General features: G+C 49.4%; 1 long non-coding RNA gene across 2 annotated transcripts; it reads right to left on the bottom strand.

The window, feature by feature from the left end:
* Positions 1–678: 678 nt before the first annotated feature.
* Positions 679–12,109, bottom strand: LOC146894054 (uncharacterized). 2 transcript variants are annotated; one of them, XR_015737964.1, is made up of 3 exons: positions 11,643–12,109; positions 11,377–11,564; positions 679–1,925 (listed from the first exon to the last, which is right to left on the bottom strand). It is a non-coding gene; the product is annotated as an uncharacterized LOC146894054 (long non-coding RNA). The 2 variants fall into 2 exon arrangements; XR_015737965.1 differs by having other exon boundaries at positions 11,761–12,109.
* Positions 12,110–17,349: the final 5,240 nt, after the last annotated feature.

Below are 17,349 nucleotides of genomic sequence, written 5' to 3'. Positions count from 1 at the left end.
TGCCAGGTGCTCCTGTGGAACCCTGTCCTGGGCAATCTACGGGAGTGGAGGTGAGACTCACAGCCCAGCTGCCAGGGCTGAGTCTGCTCCTGCTCCTGACTGTCTGCCCTTAACCTTGGGCTTGCCACACCCTCTTCCTGAGTCCTTACCTGCAAACTGGTGGGAGTCCCACTCTGGGCAGTGCAAGTGCATAACACTGTGACAATGAGGACAGAAAACACCTTCGGAAAAGCCAGCAACATCCATTTGTATGAACTTTGAGTATAACACTAGGGGAAGAAATCAGCCTTTTAAATAGCTACCCCTCCCTACCACCCCACCCCAACAAGCCAGAGCTTGCTGGTCTGGATCCACGCACTGGTCTCGGCTTTTATTTGCTATTAACCTAAGCAGAAGAATTCAAATCCAGTTGCTGTCAGGAGCATATTTCTTCCTAAATCTAGAGCGTAATAAAACGCTGTGAGCGATCTGGGTGTCAAAAGACTAATCGAAAATCCCACTTGCAGCAAACACAAATAGTTCTTGCGTTAACAGGACAATATATCCCAGAAAGAGGAAAAAGGCTCCAGCCGACCGGCTGCATAACATTCTGTTGATTCTCATCGGAGTTGGGGCCTTGAATCCAGAAGAAATTCAACCCCACGCTCCGCTCTCGGAAATTCGTCAAACAAGAGTCTCTTTCAAGGGGCTCTAAAAGCAATTTAATCACTTGAAACAAAAACATTTCTGGCTTTTGAAGGTTGTGCATTGCGTTATGGTGGCCAGAACTCATGGGGAGCAAAGAACACCCAAGCAAAGCTGGCTTGGTCAGGGGGAGGCAAACTGAGTCTTGTTCCTCGTTGATGTCCAGATGCCCTGGCTTCAGGAGACCCTGGCTCCCCGTGGGCAGCACTGTTTCGGTTCCTCAGCTTCGCTGGTCCTCACTCTCCCTCCCTGCAGGCTCTCCGTGTGCAAGGCAGTGGAAGTGAGATAGAGAAGACACCCCTCCCACTCCTCAACTCTGCTCAAGAATGTGACATCTGGGCATGCTCGCAGAGGGAGAGAGTCCTTTCCGAGGTGAGGGCCCCAGGAAGGAAGCCTGTACCTGAGGCCGTGCTGAAACCATGGAAGCCAGGCTTGCTAGACCCGAGTCCTCCTTGTTCCCAACCCATTTGTGGAGACAATGCTGGGCTAAGTCTCCAGAGTCCTTGAGTCCCTGGTCCTGATGTGGTTGCGTAACCATCTTTCCATCCAATTTACTGCGGCCTAGGGAGTGAATTACTTGGAGCATTGGGCCGTATCCATGGTGGTGCTACAGCCACGGAAATGCATCCATGGGTCATAGAAAAACAATCAAAATGCAAGACAGAAAATGGTAAGAGGCTAAGCCACCTCCATGAGGACACCTCTCTGGTTGGTTGGACAGAAGCAAACTCCATGGGGTACACTCGAGTGAGTGAGCATGGAGGGTACACAGGGGGAGGGTGTTGAAGGCAGGAGGGTTTTCAGAGAGGAGGGAGTGTGGAAGAGGGATTGCAGGGGAAGGGAGTGCAGGGCAAACTATATGGGGAGGTATATGGAGGTGGGGGTGGGGGCACAACACAGGCTCCTCCACTCTAGGGCTCCTCCCACTTGGGGAGCTGCTTACTGAGAAGCTTCCTCCAGGGCCTTACCTTCCTGCAGAAGCCCCACCCATCTCCTAATCCAAGGTTTGGACCTGGTGAATATTGAGTGAGCCTGTATGTCTTAGAGAGCCATGGATGGCACCCTGATTCAATCTCACTACTCATAACAGGTAAAGGGAAAGTCCACCATTGGCTGCACACTGCCATGTGATCTTAAGGGATTCGTTCTAATTTAAGAATTATCAAGCTGCGTGCCAATGCTTAAAACCCTTCTCAGAGTTGTAGCTGGGGCAAGGTCAGCTGCTCTTCTTCAGGACTGTCCTGTAGATTGAAGGAAAATTGCCACATTAATATGCAGCCTGGTCCCCATCTCCCTCCTAATAAATATCTGTGAGAGTTAACTGTGCTAAATCATGAAGGTGGGGGGTAGTGTGGGCTCTGGAGGCCGGTTATAAATGCACAAAATAATACAGAACTTGGTACACAGAATATAAGCCAATTTCTTCATCTATACTAATGTATTTTAATAGGAAAATAGCTGAAGATAAGCACCAGGCACATTCGAGTTAAAGCGAGGTTGCAGAGCTGTTCTGAGGGATGGCTTGCTTTTCTCTGCCTCGCTGGACAGCTCACAGGTTCTCCTACACCGCTCACACCATGAGCCACGCACACGTTCGAGCCTCGTGTTCATCTTTATCTCTGAGGCACTGAATACTCTCGTTCTCTTTCTGCCCGATTCTGAAGGATCTCTTTATTGGTTGCTGATTACCAATTGTTTCTAACAGACACAAGAGCCCCACATATGTTAAACAACATTTCTCTCCTAGTTGTGCAGGGGGAGGGAACAAAAGACAGCATTGCCTGCTGCTGACGACTTAGCATCAAGACCCATGATGGGAGGTGGCTTCCTTTCCTTCCGCTGGTGTGTTCGTAGAGCTATATCGCGGATTTTGAATGGTACCCGATAGATACCCCGCATCCTGATCGTCGGTTTCATGAGATGCCCCTTCTATTAAATATTCTTCACAAATGTCATGTTAATGGCTGCATAGTATTCCAGCACATCCATGGCCATGACCGACAACACCCCTCGAGAGGCTTCTCTGGTCTGTGCTGTGAGCAGCTCCCTGTGGAGATCCTTGGATCTGCACTCAGCTTCTCTTTGCCCCTCGCTCCTGCTCTCCCAGCTCTGGAGGTATCGCATGATGAGAGCTGGGCTTTGTTCTGAGTTTCCGTTGCTTTCCTGGTACCGATACTTATTTGAGGAATTGCTTTTAAAACTGCCTGACATGGGGCCAGCAAGACGGCTCAGCAGGTAAAAGCTTACTGCCAAGCCTGGGGACCTGTGTTTGATCTGGGGACGCACGTAATTGAAGGGGGGAGAGCCGATTCCCATAAGTTATCCTGTGGTCTCCACAACACGCAAAATAAATAAAAATAAACGTGAAAAGCATTAGCAATTACCTAACACATAGCAGCAGATTGTGTCCCACAAGGGTTGTCAGTTTATGAGCCTCTACCCCAGCATATTCATAAGTAGCTATAAAAAGTACATTGTGTATATGTGTATTGTATGTGTGTTTGTAAACCTAGTGTATGTGCGTATTAATGTGTGTGTTTATGTGTGTATACTCTGTGTATTTGTGCAGAGGTATTGTGTTTGTATATTTGTGTGTGTATTAATGTGTATATTTGTATGTCTGTGTTTGTGTATTTATATGTGGACATTAAGCTTGAGTATTTGTATGGGGCATTGTGTTTGTGCATTTGTGTATTTGTGTGTATATTTGTATGTATATGTGTTTGTATGTATATATTGTGTTTGTGCATAGGTATTGCGTTTGTGTATTTGTGTGTGTGTTCATATGTGTTTATTTGTGTGTGTATTTGGTCATAGTTGAGTGTGTGTATTTGTGTGTGTGCTATGTTCATGTGTGCAAGTGAGGATTCCCTGTGACTCTCATGTTACAGATAAGAAAGCCGAGACTCAGAATCACGGTGCACACTTGCGAGCGATGGAGGTGCGTCTTCACGCAGCGCCAACTCCTTCAGATCCCAGCTGCTACTCTGCAAACGATTTTTTATTGAATCTTGGCCAGATTTTAAAAAGTATCTGTTGGTTTCACACCTGCTCTTTTGATAGTTAGCAGAGGTGTGTGTTTGTTCTAAGCTTCTTGGCTCCTCTATCTTCTCCCTCTGTGGCACACACACACACACACACACACACACACACACACACACAGCCAGCAGGACCCCTCAGCTCTTCCTCAACCTCCCACCTGTTAGGCGAGCAGGAAGAAGGTGCCAATCATAAATTGGAGGAGCAGGGTATAGCAGTTACAATGTGTCAGACGCTGTAAGCTGAATATAAAAGTAGTCACGTGACACATGTATAGAAATAAATCTGCCCAAGGTCATGGCTGGGAATTTTCTTCTGTGTAGGCAATTTCCTTTGAGAGGGTGCTTTTCGGTTTAGGTGTGACGTTTCTTCTGAATTGCTTAGTGGCAAGGTGGGTGGAAGGTTCATACACCGAGAACTCTGTTCTGTGATCTCCTTGTCCCGAGTGCCCTCCGTACACAGCAGACGTGCCCTAGTCAAGGTCCAGCCATCTGCCTGAGCTCTCCTTGCAACGTGTTTGTTCCTGGGTTATTCCTCTGACTCTGTCTGTCCTGGCTAGCCTCAGTTCTCCACTTGACACAGCCTAAAGTCACCCGAGGGAAGCCTCAGTGGAGGAACTGCCTAGGTCATATTGGCCTGTGTGCTTGTCTCCGGGGAGTTATCTTGATTATTGACATAGGAGGGTTCACCCACTGTGGGCAACACTATCCCTAGTCAGGCGGCCCTGGGCTATAAGAAAGCCGGCTAAGAATGAGCGGTGAGTGAGCCAGCCAGCATCCTCCTCCGTGGTCTCTGCCTCAAGCCCCTGCCCTGACTTCCATCGGTGAAGGCCTGTGACCTGGAAGAACAAGCTGAAGTGAAACCTTCTCTCCTCCACGCTGTTTGGTCAGAGCAGTGAGAAGGAAAGCAGCTCCCTCCACCTCACAGCCCTGCCCACTGGAGCTCCTTCCACCCCACAGCCCTGCCCACTGGAGCTCCCTCCACCCCACAGCCCTCTTAACTGGAGCTCCCATGTCAGACCATCCTGTCCCTAGTGCTTGATGAACAAGTCTTGAATCTTCCAAAGATGGAAGATGTTTGTTTTCTCATTTTGACAGGGATACTTTTTAATCACAGAGTTTCGTATTTCCATCTAGGCCAAGGAATCATGGTGGTGTTGAAGCAGGACTGCCTGCCTATAGCATCTCTTCCTCCACAACAACTGCACACTTCAGTTTCCCCAGATAACTCCAGTCCTCCTAGGTGACTTGACAGAAAGTTTTTAGAACAGACCCAGACACAATGGTGGGCATGGAGTTTGCCCTCGTTGCTGTCTTTGCCCTGGCTCTCTTGTGGTCAAGCTGTTCCCATTCTAAGTTACTCCATGTTGTATAAGATGGCAGTTTTTCAGGTGGCACCATTCCCTAGAAGACTCCATTTGGAGGGAGGAGGAAGACCCCAACCACTGGGTGAGCCCAGAGACTGCCCCATCTCTCAGGACTGCCTTTCCAGCACACACTGGTCAATGACTTGTTCCTGGAAAATATCCTGTGATGTACATGGGTGCATTGAAATCACATCCGGGACACCAGAACTTATCAGGCACACCGGATCAAGGGGAAAGAGAAACGCCCTCGTGTGCACCCCTAAAGTGATGGGTGAATAACCCTGTGTTGTCACAGCCTCACACTCTGATGCCTGGTGTGTGGGTCAAGGACCGACAAGAAAAGGACTCCCTGAACATCCCTGAGCATTGACTTACGCTGGTTCCCGGCTGATGACACTGTCCACTTCACAGCCTGCCCATCTCCCTGTTCACCTACATGGACCTGGAGCTTAGCCTGCTGCTCCTGCCCCTGGGACCTGGAGCTTAGCCTGCTGCTCTGCCCCTGGGACCCGGAGCTTAGCCTGCTGCTCTGCCCCTGGGACCAGGAGCTTAGCCTGCTGCTCCTGCCCCTGGGACCCGGAGCATTTTCCCTCTCAAACCCCACCTCTACCAGCTGCAGTAGCAGCCCCCTCCCAGCACTGGTAGGTTCCTTATCTCGTCAATACTGACTCTCAACTCAGTTCTGCCACCTCCTGAGCTCTGCTGCAGCCTCTTTAGCTTGTTTCCGTTCTGTAACCAGATACACGCATAAAGTATAGATATATTTATTCTATGTTGTGTGACATGAGAGTTAGTAATTAAAGTTGAATAAAAGAGCCTACAGTTGCCTCAGCCAAGCGACCAAAGTAGGCAGTATCATATGACAAATTGCTGCCATTGAAATGACATGTCTGTCTACATGTCTGGCATAAGCACACTCAACACTCGTGTTCTCCGCATCTTCAGCTTACGTGAAGCTTTTTGTCTGCTGGTCTCTGTGCTTGCTGTCTCAGCACGTTTGCCTCTGTACAGCCTAAGAAGGGCTGAGATGCATCAGCAAAGGGAGCCAAAAGCTTGACAGACTTTGTGGGCCCCATTCATTTCAGAAGAACAGATAGAGATAGGAGAAGTGGTTTCTATGGTGACCCTTGGAGGATGGAGAGGGGCTTCACAGGCATGAGACAACGGTAGGGGGTTCAGGGTGGGGGAATAGATAGCGGGCATAAGACCTTGCAGGTAAGAACAGCAAAGAATAGCAATCTGCAGATTCCAAACCACTCTTCTGGGATGGGGGAAGGCCTGGGAGAGAGGGTGAGGTGGGAAGAATGTGGAGGAGGTTGGGAAATGGAAGATTGAGGAAAAGGTGGGTTGAGAAGGAGCTGCACACACATGTCAGAAAGAAGGGGTGAGTGGGGGCCTCGAGGTTTCTCTCCCTCGCTGGGACACCTTTCTTTACAGAGTGGGGCCAGAAGGAGAAACGGCTCCCCTTAGTGACAGCACAAAAGACCATGGATGGCTGTCCCACTGAGATGTGTTCTACACACCCGCCTGGGTCACCCAAGGGTGGCACAGTAGACTGATGGGCTCTCAGGGACTTGCCTCTGATTCAGGCTCCAGGCCTTCTCCTCGGGGATCTGGCCTGGAGCCCCCACCTCTCTCTGCAGGCATCCCCTCAGCTATGGGCTCACTGGGGGACTGTTCTCAACCTCCTGAGCATGTGGGCTGGTAATCATGACCCCATAGTACCTCTGTGGCCAGCTGCTTCCTGCCTCAGTTTCCGGGGGAGACTAGCCAGGGTCTGGACAATGGAGCACAGCAGAGGACCCTGTGGGGCATGGCATGGAAATGCAGCTCAGTGTACCGGGCAAACCATGCTGATCACATTCATTCCCCTAAAGACCACATTCTTGGAGTTCCTTCCTGGATGGGGTTTTGTGTCTGTTGACTTCCAGCGTGTGAGTTCTGGGCCAGTAGAAGCCCAGCCTCAGTGTTCTGTGGACTCTCAGTGACTCCCTCCCGGATCCTGTCCCCACTCCCCATTTCTTTCTCCTTTCCACATCATCAGCATGCTTGGGTTCACGGAGGCCTGGCCTGTTAATTTACAATTTCAAACCTCTTAGGTATCTGCAAGACATCAGTCCTAACCCTTGGTTCTCAGTCTTCAGACACAAGAGAGAAGCTAGCGAGTGCTGCTCATTCCTCCATGTAGGGTGGTGGGGTCACGGTTCAGAGGTCATTGGCTGCCATGCATCTGGTGGTGCATGGATAATGAGAGACTGAACTTTCAGAGGCTAAGTCAGAGGATCTTGCCTTGACCAAGGGCTTACTGTCATCATGCTGGGGGAAGCTATATGCAATGACAGAGGATTAGTTAGTACGAAAGTGGGTGGTCTCTACAACAGTGAGTAGGTCATCTTGGAGCATGTTCATGGGTACAAGTGCGTTTGTTAGTGGGGAAGTGGGCTGGTAATTACAGAGGTGGGTTAGTTATGGGACTGTGTTAATTAGTAGAGGAGCAGGCCAGTTAGTACTGAGAATGGGCTAGTTAGTAGGAGAGTGAGCTGCTTGGTACGGGGTATGTGAGTTCTCTTGGGAGGGGGTTGTTGTCTTCAAAGCAGGCTTGTCGTTGTGAGGGTAGGATAGTTACCCCAGGAGTGAGTTAATTATCTTGGTAGCAGTCTAGTTTTCCCAGGAGTGCGTTAGTTATCTTGGTAGAAGTCTAGGAGTGGGTTAGTTATCTTGGTAGAAGTCTCGTTATCCCAGGAGTGGTTAGTTATCTTGGTAGCAATCTAGTTACCCTGTGAGTGGGTTAGCATTCTAGGTAGCAGTCTAGTTACCCTATGAGTGGGTTAGTTACTGTGGTAGCAGTTTATTTACATCAGGAGTGAGTTAGTTATTTTGGTAGCAGTCCGGTTTACCCAATGAGTGGGTTAGTTACCTTGATAGCAGTGTATTTACCTCAGGAGTGGGTTAGTTATCTAGGTAGCAGTCTAGTTACCTCAGAAGTGGATTCATTATCTTGAGAGTAGATTCCTGGTAGGAGTGCAGTAAGCTTAGGTCTCCAGGCCAGGGGTAGATGTCAAATCCACAGAAAAATCTTAACCAACATTTACTGTTCGTGGGCTAGAATGAAGGATTGAAAATAGCCTGAGCAGAGGTGAACAGTAACTAGACAGCTTCACTACATGAAAGCATTCCCTGCCCAGGATTGAACCTCCTTGTGTCCCACATCCTTCTGTGGAGCTCTGGGGATTCCAGGGAACAGTGTTGCAACCCCTGAGTCTCTCTGTTCTTAGGAGTTGCAATGCTAGCTTTGTCAATTTGGCATAACCTAGAATTACCCGAGAAGAGAGACAGGGCATGCCTTGTGAGAGAATATCTGCTGTGCTAAGACCAAGCCCACCATGGGTGGCATCACTCCCTAGACAGGGGGTGTCCAAACCAGGTAGGATAGATGAAATGGAAGGAGCACAAGCAAGTGAGCATGCTCACATCCATCCTTCACTGTCCTGACTCGGGGTGGGATGTAACCAGCTGCCTAAGCTCTCACTGCCGTGACTTCCCCAGCATGGTGGACTGCAATGTAGAACTGGCAGCTCAAATGAGCCCTTTCTCCACTGAGTTGGCTTTTGTCAGGGTATTTCATCATAGCAACAGAAATTAAATTAGAACAGCGGCCACACATCGATAGCATGTCAGGTTCCAAGATGTTCTTATCACCTATGCCCAGATAAGCCAAGGGACATCATTGGGTACTGGGGTTCCCCCAGGTCAACTCATTTCTCTAGTATGGGAAGCCCACCCTTCTTCTTATTCTTGACTGACCTCTGCCCCTTTGCTGGTTGCCTATGCTTCTGCTCTGAGGACCCTTGGTGGGGCTGGACCATCATTAGCTTCTCCTCAGTAGGTAGAAGAAGGTTAAAGGACAGGGAGGACAGAGAGAAGCATCTCATGCCTTGAAGCCCAGACCTGCCTGGGGCCCAGCCATCGGAGGGGCTCATCCTCTTTTTTTGTTTGTTTTTGTTTGTTTGATTTTGTTTCTGTAGTAAAAACTCAGTTTACACAGGGCTTCTAGATGACTGTCCACAAGGCTATCATTTGTCCACTCACTCTGCTGTAAAAACCACTATTTCCCCAGAACAGTTCACATGAAGACAGGCAATTACAACCATCCTTGAAATGACACACCGGGAGTGAACTTCATTAAAACCTTCACCTGAACTCAGTTGTGACTCCGGTCTGGGTCTCTGGAAAGATGTTTTCCCCGAGCTCTATGAGCCCTTTTCTCCTTCCCATCAGGCTCCTCCCTCTCCAGTCACTCATTACAATTCCTTTTTACATACTGTTGCATATCTTTTATGCATTAAGAACATATACTTAAGTGAATCATGGAAAGAATACTTTTAAAGTCTATCAACAATTAAAGAGGAGGGAATTGAAAATACCGCAGCCACCTAGGAGAGAATGGTGTCGCGGTTTGTAACACACTCCGCTTTTCTTGCTCTTGCCTTTTTTTGGTAGATAAAATACTCCCTCCTCTCTCAAAAAAAAAATGGAAGGGTGAGGTTTGGCTTACACTGCAGGGTTGTAGTTAGTCTCTCATGGCGGGGAAGTCAAGGCATCAGCAGCACGAGGCAGCCGCTCCCGAGGCAGCCACTCCCACTGCAGCCAGCGGCAGAGACAGGCTGGCATCAGGAGCATGCGGCAGCTGTGCCACCGCAGCCAATGGCAGAGATAGACCGCTATGCAACTTGCCTTCTCCTTTCTATTCAGTCCAGGACCCCAGGCCGTGGAGAGGAGTCTCCCACACCCATCTCAACCAACTCATCTAGGAACTTTAGAGACAAGCCTGAGATTTGTCTTCTAGTTCATCCCAGGTCTAATCAGGTTGACAGTGAGATCGATCACTATTCTTTCTCCATAGCTAGGGTGAGAGAAGGAAAGGCCTTGATCCTAATGGAAAGAGATGAGGAGAGGGGACACAGGTTTTGGACGGGCTGTTAGACACCCACCCACCATCTCTGTCGATGGGTTGTTTCTTACTCTGGGTCTCTTTTCTTAGAGATAACTGTTATGATTCATGGGAGGCATGAATCGCACCACCCCTGCCCCATATCACAAGCCCTCATCAACTTCTCCTGCCCAAAGGCCCTGCCTTACCCTGTGGACTCCTGCCTGTGGGTCACACATCCTGGGCCTCACTGGGAGGCACAGAACCTCTAGCTGTGTGTCCTTACTGGATGCCGTTTAGACCAGGGATGAGGACAGCAACCGTTTGCCATAACATTGCTGCCACTCTTGGCCAAGCCAAGTAATCCTGGGCTTTATATTCAGATGCCCACATCTCTGTGAAGCCATCAGTTCCATGATACACCTGTCCTTCTCTCATCATAGAGTAGTACAAAAGAGTGGAGTGGGGCAGTAAAAGTTCCTGCCCAAGGGGCATCGTGAATAGGGAGGCCTGTGCTATGTTTGTTTGTTTGTCTTACTAAGTGATCTTACGAGTTGGCTGGAATCCCCAACAGTGTGCTCAGAGATGGAACTGGGCTGGGGAGCTATAAGCAAGAGAACCTGACTTGCATCTCTCAACACCCAAGCTGAGCCAGGTACAGCTGCACACAGCTGGAATTTCGACACTGGGGAGGTGGAGACAAGAGGATTGTGGGAACTTGCTGGTCAGACTCTCGTGGAATCAGAGAGCTCTGGTTTTAGTGAGAGACCTTGTCTCAAAGTATAAAGTGGAGAGAGACGGAGGCAGGCACTAGATATGGCTTATACATCCGTGTACACGCATGCATGCACACGCACACGCACACGCGCACACACACACACACACACACACACACACACACACACACACACACTACTGTTTATGCTCCCTGGTGAATTCTGACTACCACCAGGTGTGGAACGACTGACTTTCTCTTGAGGGTTGGAGCCCTGTGCCGTGCTCCATGGCTGAGGCTCTTCCCTGTGCCCTGAATGGCTGGGGACTTTGTACCAAGACCATGTCCATGCTTTCCCAGCCTCTTTTTGAACACACATAGACAGAGTGTTACAGTTAGTCTGTCTAATGCCTTTAAAATGTGGCTTGTAGGTGTCTCCTAGCACCTCATTAGTCAGAGCTTAGAACATGCCCAAGTCCAGGTCAGGGAGCCACGCCGCCGCTCTAGGAGGGCACTACCTCGTTGTTCAGTGTGTGCAGTTATCCAAATGCACCATCCCAAAGAGAACCCGCAAGTCCATTCTGGGGTCTGACTTGACTTCTCCTAGCTCTGTGTGTGGCCTGTGGCCAAGGGCAGACTTACCTGAGGATGAACTGGAAGTTTTCAGACACATTGCCGGCCAGACAGACACGGCTTGGCATCTTCCACAGCCAAAGCAAGCGTGGATCTTCTGCTTTGGAATTGCTCCTCTCTTCCCAGGGGGCCGAGGAGGATGCAGCAGGGGGATGTGACATCACCGGGTATCTTATCTGAGTCCTGCGAGCGGATGGCTGGTGGGAGGGGACGCACAGACATAAGCCTCTTAGACGCATTGTCAGAGCCACCATAATCTCTGGCGACATATTTACCCAGCTCACGCTCCTCTCGGGGTCGCTCGGCATGCCACACGTTATCAATACTTGCCAGCCATGGCTCTGGCCTGCTGAGGCGCAGGTGACTTTGAAACAGAGAAAGCAGCCTTTGTACCTGGGAGAATGGCAGGGTGCAGACCACTGAACTTCAGAGGAAAATGAACTATCGCTTCAGACAGATCTGATCTTGGCTTCTTCTTCTTCCTTTTTTTTTCTTAAAGTGAGACAGCTAAGGATTATTGCAGCTCTGGTCTGGAAGGGCTCCTGGGCTCGTGTGCTATACCCATACCATCTGCCTTCCCAGGAGCTTACATGACAATGTCCTCCTAGCAGAGCAATGTCCTCCATCCCTCAGCTACCCACAAAAGAGCCTCCCCAGAGGCCCATTAGTTACTTGCCTGCCCCTCCTAGGAGGTCTCTGCCAGGCATCAGTATTGTTTAACCAAGAGGTGGCCTTGGAAGGATCTGCCTTCCAAAGTCCATGAAGAGAGAATGCAGTGTGATGGGGCCAGCTGACGGTCAGGAAGCCTGGACTCTCCCTGGCAAAACCTGCTGGTCGCTGGTAGTGCATTCCTTGTTTTGGAAAGCACTAGCTCTCATGGGTGACTTGAAGCCACCCTAGCGTTAACTCCAAGTTAAGGATGCCTGTTTCCCAGGTGCTGGCTTTGCCTGTGATTGCCTTCCTGTTTCTGGCTGAGAAAAAACTTCAGAAAATGTGTGGGGAGGGGTGAGGGAGGAGAAGGAAGGAGGAGAAGGCAGATTCAAGGTTCACTGCCAAGAGGCGGACACACCCAAAGAGCCCAAGGTCTTCTTTACGCAAAACTGGTTTTTGAAGATTTATTTATTTATTATCTATACAGTGTTCCACCTGCATGCATGTCTACAGGCCAGAAGATCCCATTACAGATGGTTGTGAGCCACCATGTGGTTGCTGGGAATTGAACTCAAGACCTCTGCCAGAACAGCCGGTGTTATGCTGAGTCATCTCCCCAGCTCCTGTGTGAAACTTCTTAAAGAATGAATGGCGCTTCTCCAAAGAAGACATTTAAGTGGTCGATAAGCATACAGGAGACAAGGTTGACACCCTGAGCCGATGGCGAAGGCACAGAGGGCCATCTGAGAAAACACAGTAAAGCAGGGGAGTGGATGATGGAAAAGGGGGCCTTATGCACAGCTGGTAGGAATGTAAACCAGTGTCCCCACACCAACCAACAGCACATTCTTTAGAGAGCTGGGTTTCCACATGACCCAGCTACGCCAATGGTGGGAGAGGTAGGGCAGACGAGAAATGTGTCAGAGATACCGTCTCACCCTGCTCACCCCAGTGTTCTTCATGACAACCAAGTCCTGAAGCCAGCCTGGGTGTCCATTGGTGGATGAAGGAGTAGGTACACTCTGAGGTAGTCACCATAAATCAAGGTGAAATTCCGCCCATAGAGCAAAATCAAGGTGAAATTCCGCCCATAGAGCACGGTGTTTAAACCAGGCTTAGGAAGATGTATGATTCAAGTTGGGGGTGAGCAGGGGTGGGGTAAGAATGTAACTGAGAGGCAACAGAAGGAGAGGAGAGGCCAGTAAATCACATGTATTTATGCACGTATGAAAATGGCATGATGAAACTCATTACTTATGTGTATGGGGGGGTACATGTGTGCGGGATTGTACATATGTATGGAGGCCAGGAGTTGACACTGCATGTCTTCCTGGATTTCCCCCCTCCTTTTGAAAGCATATAATTGTGTGTATGTGAGAATGTGAGTGTGTATGGATTTGAGCATGTGTGTGTGCACTGTGAGCCTGCATCATGTCTCTTGGGATACATGTGGAGGTCTGGGGACAAATTCTTGGAGCTGGTTCTCGCCTGCTTTCCTGTGGGTTCTGGGGGTCCACCTGGGTGGTCAGGCTTGAGCAGTAACCCATCACCTACTGAGATGTCTCACCATCCCCCACCTTGTTTTTTGAGACAGGGCCTCTCGTTGAATCCAGAGCTCACCTAATTCAACTGTGCTCGCTGGACAGTGGACCCCAGGGATCCTCTGTCTCTTCCTTCCCACTGCTGGGTCTACAAGAACACAGCGTCATGCCTGGCTTTTCGATACGGATTCATGTACTTTTGCTTCTGGTGCACAGAGACAACTGAGTTACTATTGGCCCCGTCTGTGTTGTTTTACTCTGTGGGTGTCTTACTGTGGGTGCCTGTGTGTGTCTACTTGCTCACGAATGCCCTTGAAGGCCCTTGAGTTGCAATAACAAGCGAACATAAAAGGCAATGATGCTTAGAAAGGTCGGGAAGAGTTTGGTAGCCTGTAGAACCCTAGACTCCAGGAAGAATCACGTGGGGCTTCAGCTCATCTTAAACTTTCATCTGGAGCCAGGCCAGCAGATCACAAAGACGATCTCCAGAGGGAACAATTAGAGGCGTTCAAGACGCTCACCCTCCCCACTCACAACGTCCCTCAGACACTTGCCGGAAATGCACCTTTATATCTTGCTGCTCTGGTTAGTTCAACGTCGACTTGACCCAGCTCGAATTGTCTGGGCAGAGGGAACCTCAGCTGAGAAAATTCCCCCACCAGACTGGCCTGTGAGCAAACCTGCGGTACGTAGTCTTGAATCATGATTTGTGTGGGAGGACCCAGGTCATCCCGGTGGTGCCCCCCTCAGTGAGTGGTCTGGGGGTGCTCTAAGAAGGTAAGCCTAGGTAAGAGGCTAGAAAGATTCCTGTTCCAGTTCCTGCCTCCATGTTCCGGCCTGACGCCCCTGGGTGACGGAGCACAAGCTGCAGGACAAGCAAACCACTTCCTCACCAGGCTGTTCAGGCAGCGGTTTAGCGCAGTGACAGAAATCCAACCTAAGACAATCACCTTCTGGCCCTCTGCATCGCAAGGGACATTTGAAGGTCCCTGTACTTGTGGGTACTCCACACTGGGAAGGGTCATGGTCATGGGATGTTACACAGCTGAGCAGGGAGCACAGGACGGAGAGTCCACATCACCAAACAGCCAGTGGGTGAGCGGCTGAGACAGCTGCATGCAGGCACCTGGGACGTGGCTGTGGTTGAGTGTCTACACTGACATGAGGGCTTGTCCAGAGCCATCATCATTAATATTGGAGAAGGATCTGGTCACGTGGCCAGTGGGAGATGATGTTGGCCAGTGGGAGATGACATTGGTCTTTCCCAGGAGTCTGGCCACACACCAGGAACTTTCCTACTAGACCCACTCAGTGGTTTTATCTTTCTCTATTTTTCTATGTTCTGTTCCATTCCGTTCCGTTCTGTTCTGTCCTACCTGTGTGTGTACGTAGAGGCCAGGGGTCAACACTGAATGCCCCCTCCATCACTTTTCCACTTCATTTTCTGAGACAGAAATCTCTCACTGCAACCAAAGCTCATCAGTTTGGCTATCCTGTCCACCAGCCAGTCTCAGGCATCCACCTGCCTCTGCCCACATCCCTTCTAGTACTGGGGCTACGGGTTCCCGCTGCCTTCCAGGCTTTTATGTGGTTCTTGACATCCAAACAGATCCCTGTGCTTGTTGAGCACACAGTCCACCCGCTGAGCCATTTTCAAGCCCCGGGTCATAGAGGACTCTGGATGAGGATGTGGGTGTGTGCAAGCTGTCACATGGAGACCCATCTCGTCCTCTTTAAAGTCAGTTAGTCCAGGCGTGACCCGGATGGTATCCTTCTGCTGACCACCGAGACCCTGTTCTCATGGACAGGGATAGTTTACACAAGGCTGCAATGAGGTGTGCAGTAATGATGGTTGGCCAAAGCGGTGCAGCAATTAAAAAGAGTCAATTATATATTTCTTGAAATTCTAATTAAGAACCCTCAAATGGATGTCTTATTTTGATCATTCTGAGGGCACTGATACAAATGAAAAACGTTTTGTGAAAACTCAGCCATGCGTCAGCAATTATATTTAATTCTCAGTTGAGTGAATTTTAATCAGCAATGTTATTATAGGCACACATGGTGGAGATTGCCACCCTTGCTCTGAGAAACAGACCCTTTATTTATGGGGTGCTGGACCTCATTACCTTGAAGTTCAGATAGGCAAAGAAATACAGTAAAGTCATTCCTGGATCGCAAACCTGAGTCTTGGGACTGTGGAGATGGCTCAGAGGATACGAACGCCTGCTGCTCTTTCAGAGGACCCAAGTTCAGTTCCCAGCATTCATGTTGGGCAACTTACAACTGCTTTTAACTCTAGCCCTCTTCTGGTTTCACCACTCACTCGCACTCAAGTGCCCAGCCTCCTCTCAAACATATATAATCATTATAAATAAGATAATTTTTAAAAATTAGGTAATTAGTTAATTTTAAAAAGAAGGCTGAGAGATGGTCTAGAGGTTAATAGCATTTACTGCTCTTGCAGAGGGCTCAGGTTCAGATCCCAGCGCCAACATGGTGGCTTACAGTTCATTACTTCAGTTCCAGGGGATCTGATGGCTTTTTCTGACCTTCAAGGTCACTAGGCATGCTCATGATGCACAGATCTACATAAAATACCCATGCACATAAAATAAATCAATCTTTTTTTTTTTAAAGGCAAGCTTCCTTCCAGCTTGGGGTTGCTGGGAACCACACGGCTGCCATGAACATTCTTGCCCTCCAGCCAGCACACCCTTGCACTAACACTGGATAATTACCCAGAGCTTGGGAAAATGGCAGTTTCTTAAGTGACCTCCTCCTTCCTGTAGCTCCATGAACCAGTGCTCTGATGATGGCCTATGATATCATAAAGCTCCAAGTCAAGGGGCTAGGGAGATGCCACCATGGTAAAGTGCTTGTCTTATAAGCATGAGGGCTTGAGTTTCGGAGCCCCAGCACACATATATAAAAGGCTGGCCATGCTTCATATACCTGTAATCTCCAGTTCTGGAAAGGTAAAGATAGGAGTCTCCCTGGGGCTTGCTGACTAGCCATCTAGCCAGATCAGTGAGCTCCAGGTTCACTCTGTCCCCTCAAACAGGAAAGGATTGATTCAAGGAGACACCAGATGACACACACACACACATGCACACACACACAACACACTAAATCTGAGCCACTCTGCCCTATGCAGAAACATGTCAGTGTGAACAGAGTCCATGGAGAAGGAATATATAGTATTCTGTAGTGTCTGGAAGCTCAGATGGGAACACTAAAACTGCGGTCACTCTGGAACATCCAGTTACATTTTAACTCACACGGCTGGGGTCTCCCTAGGGTGATCCAAAGTCCCAGATGAATGGTCAGAGCTTTCCCATGGCTTCATCATGACCCTAGATGGCTTCACAGTAACCAGACTTCTTACATGACTACCTGAGGATCCCTGGCCCAGGAGACGAGAAAAGGAAGCCTCAATATTCAGAACCCAGCAGAGGCAATATCTTTTTTTGCCATCAGTACCCTGTAAGATAGTCCAGAGCTTGCCCAAGTTTGGGAGATAGGGATGAGAGGGTACAATTGCGAGAAGGATGCTTCACAGAGTGCTGGGGCAGCTGGTATCTGTGACCCCGTCATAAAGCAGCCTGTACCCTGCCTTCTTCGAAGCAGAGGCAGAGCCCTGCCACCCGGCCCTGCTTACACCATCTCTATCTGTTATAACCCATCAGGATCATAAGCAATGCCTGCTGGGTCTCTTTGTGGCAGGACACTGGCCATGCTGATGTTGACTGTGTTCCCAGTACCAGCAGACACCTGGATGGCAGCTGTC

Source organism: Myodes glareolus, chromosome 6 (genome assembly GCF_982192425.1).
Source record: "Myodes glareolus chromosome 6, mMyoGla1.1, whole genome shotgun sequence".
In the NCBI taxonomy this organism is placed as follows: domain Eukaryota; kingdom Metazoa; phylum Chordata; class Mammalia; order Rodentia; family Cricetidae; genus Myodes; species Myodes glareolus.
The sequence above is the reverse complement of the archived record's forward strand: the minus strand, read 5'-3'. Positions and strand labels throughout refer to the sequence as shown.